The 5,905-nt window shown below is 38.5% G+C and overlaps 1 long non-coding RNA gene and 1 other non-coding gene across 2 annotated transcripts; both read left to right on the forward strand.

The window, feature by feature from the left end:
- Positions 1–2,249: 2,249 nt before the first annotated feature.
- On the forward strand, positions 2,250–2,959 carry LOC130507836 (uncharacterized). The gene is made up of 2 exons (XR_008942453.1): positions 2,250–2,541; positions 2,614–2,959. It is a non-coding gene; the product is annotated as an uncharacterized LOC130507836 (long non-coding RNA).
- Positions 2,960–5,116: 2,157 nt separating this feature from the next.
- Positions 5,117–5,223, forward strand: LOC130508844 (small nucleolar RNA R71). Its single transcript, XR_008943029.1, has one exon. It is a non-coding gene; the product is annotated as a small nucleolar RNA R71 (small nucleolar RNA).
- Positions 5,224–5,905: the final 682 nt, after the last annotated feature.

Here is a 5,905-nt window from a genome sequence, read left to right on the forward strand (position 1 = left end):
AACAATGACAGGGTATGATTTATCGCAAAGGAATGCGTATTTCAGGCCAGCTGGAAGTGGTTTTAGTTCAACCTCGGGTGCTTTTTCTTTAGTCCATTTGGTCGATGAAGAAGATGATCGATCAATAGTTTCCCTAAGGTATTGATCCATAATGATTTCAGAATCATCAGTTTCCTTATTTGCGATTCCGATACTTGCGTCCATAAGGTTCGCATAATCTTTTTTTCTGCTATCTACATTCAGAATTTCTTGTTCATCAGGAGTGAATGTGTCTTCTGATGAATTGGCAGCACATATATCCGTAAGGTATTCTTTTTCCAGCTCAGAAACTTCTTCTGTGTAAAAGGCGTGATCGTCTATCAGAGGACGTTTTACTAGTTTTTCCATGTCGAAGTTCATTGATATATCTCCGACATTTAAGTTAATTTTTCCTCCTTTACAATCTATTATTGCTCCTGCTGTAGCCAAAAAGGGCCGACCTAATATAAGGGGGTCTTTCGGCACTTGTTTATACTTTAGTACAACAAAATCTGCTCGTATGAAGCAATCATCAATTTTGACTGGTACATCTACGAGGATTCTCTCAGGTACCCTAATAGAACGATCAGCTAAAACTAGCGTAATAGGCGTTGGAACGAATTTATTATATCCTAGTGAAACTGCCACAGAGTATGGCATGAGGTTTACACTAGAGCCAAGATCACAAAGCGATCGAGGAAAACGTGCGTTTTGTATCTTGCAATCTAGGACAAAACTACCAGGGTCAGACCTTTTGATTGAAGTTTCTCCTTGTATCATCGCACTTACTTCCTCTGACACCAGCATAACGCTTTGTTCTCCGCTCGAGGATATCATATCTTTTACGTACTTTTTCACCGAGGGGGCTATCTTAAGAGCGTCACTGAGAGACATCTCGAGAGTGATTTTGTCGAAGGCCTTTTTGCAGATTGCATGTTCCAATGCCTTCTTAGTTTGTGATTTGTTTGGAGGAAATGGGGGAGGAGTTCTATAGTCTCTTTCAGTTCCGGGAGATTGTGTATTGCAATCGTTGGTGTTGCCAGATGGTCGATCGTTTTCCTTTTCAGGGAATCGATCGATATTTGGTACGTCTAGATGATCGACTTCTATCTCGGCATCGAGATTCTCTTTTTCTAAGTCTACAGTTCTTCCCTGATCCTGTTTATTTGAAAAATTTCTTATTTGTTCTGATGTTCCTGAGTCAGAATCATTGTCGAGAAGCTCTATGGGGTTGGAATTGCTTTTTCCTGCGTTATCAATGAATTTTTTATTGCTGGCGTCTTCTCTGGCATTTATTTCAAGGCGTTTTCCGCTTCGTAACATCACTACAAGAAATATGGGTTTTGATAGCAGTAGAGGATAGCATTTTTTGTCTTTCTGCTATAGTTGACATACGCCTTGATTTTAGATAGCGTTTGTTCATTGAGAAATGCTATGATAAAGTGGTCTATTTGAAAACGCTATAATAGTGTATGGTTTTAACGTAACACTTATTTTTAATAGCAGAACATAATTAAAAAACGCTATGTTTGGTATTTGAAACCCTAAACTCTTAAGATATTTTAAACTTTAAACTCTAAACACATACCCTAATATATTTTAAAACTCCAATATATTTCTAATCTAATCTGTAAACTTAAGCTTAAATTCAAATTTTGATGTTTTCAAATTTTAGTTTCAGTTCAAATCTTAAACCTAAACCTGAAACCTTTAACCCTTAGCATATTTTCAAACCCTAAACCCTATATCTCTTTCCAAACCTCATATAAATGCTAAACTTTAAATTTTAAATCAAAAATTCCAAATCTAATATTTTCAAGGTTTAATAAAATAAAAAACTAAAAGAAAACACTTTTAAAATTATAATCTTTTTCAAGTTTAGTTTTCAAATCTTAACTATAACCTTAAAACCCTATACACAAACCTTTACTCTAGAATTTTATACTATAAATCTGAAATCCAATAATTTTTTCATTAACTCTATAAATGTAAATGATAATTTAATTTCTATATAAATAAAATTATTTAAACAATAAAATTACAACTAAATAAAAACAGTTTTAAATTAGTTAATCTATGTCCATTGATTGCTTTTAATCCAATGGTTACAACTAACTCTTTGTTAATCCTCATCTTTCTTTTCCATTGGTCAATTAATAAAACAATGATAAAATTTCTCATTGGTTAAAACAGGATGGTAAGGATAGACTAAATTTGATCTCCACCGTTGATTTCACTTAATCTGACGGACAAAGTGATTCATCATATTTTTTTATTTTTTGCAATATCTCTTTCATCTTCTTTCTCACGATCTCTCGTTTCCGCCTCTCTCACCATCTCTTCAACTTCTTGCTCACCATAACTCATCTGAAATCCTCCTCTCTCATCATCTTCTCCCATCACTTCTGCAATACTCCTCTCTCATCATCTATCCTTATCCTTATTGTCGTCATGGGTTCAAGCTCACCACCTCTGCTCAAGTCCTGAAGCCACCATCACCATGACCTCGCCTCTTCCTCCTTGGTATGTCTCTTCTTTCGTGTTCATCTTGTTTTCATCTTTTCTTTTCTAATAAAATCTAGCTTTTGCTCACAGATCTGGAATAATGATGAAAGTGATGCGCGCCAGATGTGAAGGTTGACATAGCGGAGATGCGCCGGAGGTGTTACGTACCAGAGATGGAGGCGGAGGCAGATGCGGTTCAGAGCAAGATGATTTGAGGAGTCATGAGGAGGCGAAGGCAGAAGAGGTTGAAGACGGCGGAGTTCAGAAGATTGGTTTAGTTAGGTTTATTAATTTTGGTTTTGTCGTTAATGTATTAGGTTTAGTTAGTAAATATGTTTAGGTTTAAGTTAGTTTAAGTTTTTGGTTTAGTTTTGTAAACCAGTTTGAGTTTGATTGTAATCAGCTTAAATAATAAACAAAAATTTTAATATAAAAACCCGTTTAAATTTTTAATTATGTTTTTATTTTTAAATAATTAACAAAAATATTTAATTTTTTTTTTCCCTTCTGAAATTGATTGATAAAACTTAGAACATACAAGCATAATATCCAAGAGCCGGCGGAAACACGTTACTATCCCCGGAAACATAGCCCACAAACGGGATTCTCAAACCCAAACAAAGGGCAACACATACAACAACTTAAACGAACACAAGATGAGACTGCACTCTTACAAACATAACCGATGTCAATCCTTGAGAAGGCTAATAGAAATAAGTCGACTAATCTTAGAACAGCCGGCACTCTTGCCAAGAACCAACCAAGCACAAGAGTGTAAGCGGAGTTGTGGCCAACACAGTAACACCGGACCCAACATACCTGAACCATCCGTTCACGGTACCAAACCAGAACCAATACGCCTAACAAGAAACTCCACAAACAGAAGAGACCACCACCTGAAACTAAAGCCCCCTCCTCAAGCAAAGCCTTCATCGGAAAGCATAAACCCTCGACTTCATTATACTGCTTCAGCGAAGCCACCGAAGAACGAGAGACTCATGAGAACATCCGGAAACAACACTTATTATAAGGCCGCGAGAAGAACTCCTTAACGTCTGAGAGATAGAGAGGGGAGAAGAACCCTGCAGCTTCTGGAGAATAAAGGCATGGTCTGCTCATCATACACAACCGCCACCATCACACCCCCACTTATACCGATGCTGAAATCAGACAGAAAACAAACACTACCAACCAACAAGGACGCCTCGGATTCAACCTCTAAGTCAAATAACAAACATCAGATGGGATAAAAGATGAAGCACAAACCAATCTGAGGCATACAGACAAGGTACACCAAAACAACATCATCTGAAAGGATTGAAACCAGAGCGATAACTCAAGATCCAGAAATCTTAGCGAAATCAAAACCCTAGAAACCCAGATTTGATAAGAGACAAAAGAGGAGAAGATGAAGAAGAGAGAGAAGAGGAAACGAAGCTTAAGCCTAGCAGAGACCTCCGACAAAACAACCACACGGACTGACTCCACCCGTCACACCACCGAGTCCCGACGAGACCTCAAAGAGATGAAAGCTTTCCGCTCCGTCACCAAAACGCAGACCCAGAATCGCACCCCAAACACAACACCTAACTAGCAGATCTACAAAGAGCAGAGACGACGAGCCTAACTAGACCGGCGGTGGTGCTAACGGAGCCACCACGCGCCGGTCACCGGAAAGTACAGAACTAGAGGCTGAGGGATAGTCCGGCGGCTGAGAGAGAAGTCTATTTCTTTACACTAAAAGAGTTTTAATACATTTAATTGCATACAAACAAATGCTATAATATATCACAATACGATAACAGTGCAAAAAACCGCTATGTAATGTGTCTAACCTACTATGACGGGCGATGATACAGTGTTCCGAAAACCGTTATTATATCGTTAGATAGCGTTTTTCGTCCGCTAGTAAAACCAATTTTTCTTGTAGTGCATCACGGCATATGCCTGGCGTTTTGCTCCAGGGTTAGCATCGGTCCTTCCAGGAAGACGGTCTATCTCTCTTTTTAGAGTAGTTGCAAGGTTAGCAATTTGGTTTTCCATTCCCCGTAGGTGTTCAATTAATGAATCCATCTTCTGATTTAGCTCACCGTAAACGCTGTTTATTTTCCCATAGAATTCGGACTTCATTTTACGGTTTCCTGTAAGAGCTTGTTTTAGATTGTACTTTTCTCTCCCAGTACGAGACTGCATACAGATTTCATAGTCTCGTGTAAAGATGTCGACGTTAAACACAGAATGAGGATCAGTAGTGTCTAATTCTTCTATAAAGTCGAGCTCATCATCTGATATAGGAAGAGTTTTATTATAGTACTGGCACAGGTTAGGTGGGTTTCGATCTGTCAGAAGGGAATGAAGCGAATTTATAGAATTTTTTATCTCAGCTAACTCAGTATTTTCTATTGAGACTATAGCTTTTTCTTTTTCTTCATTCATCTCTTCATAGGATCTTCCTGTTGCCATGTTTTCGATTAGGCGTCTTGCTTCCATAGGATTTCTAGTAACGAAATTCCCTTCGCTTGCTGTATCAAGCGTTGTCTTATAGCTCAGAATAACACCTTTGTAAAAGATCTTAAGAAATTGTGGTTCTGGATAACCATGGTGGGGGCATTCGAGTTCGTAACTCTTGAATCTTCCCCATGTGTTTTTGAATGATTCCTGAGGATTTTGACGGAAGGTAGAGATTCGCCTCCTCACTTCCCAGTAACGAGTATCGTCGAAGAATTGCTTAAGGAAAGCGTTTCTAATCTCTTTCCAGCTAGTCAGGGATCCTCTTGGTAGACAGTTTAGCCATCTTAAGGCTCCCCCTTCTAGTGAAAATGGAAAAAGTCTGCAACGAATGTACTCGTCTGGAATCAATTCCTCTAGACCTTCGATGTGGTCTTGTGGATGTTCTAGAGAAGATCCTTTAAAAGGGTTTCGACGCACCATATTATAATAATCAGCATTAAACTTGGTTTTTGAGGTGACGTCGTCAGGTATTCTGATAGCGGACCTATTGGAATAGGTCCTATCGGGGTTTAAGTAGTCTTGCAAGGGCAATTTAATTTCTTTACCTATGTTTAAGGTAGAGTTTGACTTAACAGGGATTTCAGTCCCCTATTTTTCATTAGTTTGGCTAGAAATATTGCTTGATTGACCTATTGGTTCAGTTTGGACTACTTTCTTATTAACAGCATCGGTAAGAGGGTACTTACCTGCTTCCGGCTGGGTGGTATCGATCGATAAAGTTTCGGATGAAACGATCGATTCTTCTGTATCTGCGTCGCTCGATTGACAATGTTCCGTGTCGATCGATGCTTGGCCGACATCTGTATTCTCCATCCTTTGTGTTGAATAACAAAAGAATAGAAAAATTAGCAAAAGTAACAAAATCTATGCT

This window comes from Raphanus sativus, chromosome 2, assembly GCF_000801105.2.
Source record: "Raphanus sativus cultivar WK10039 chromosome 2, ASM80110v3, whole genome shotgun sequence".
Classification (NCBI taxonomy): Eukaryota; Viridiplantae; Streptophyta; class Magnoliopsida; order Brassicales; family Brassicaceae; genus Raphanus; species Raphanus sativus.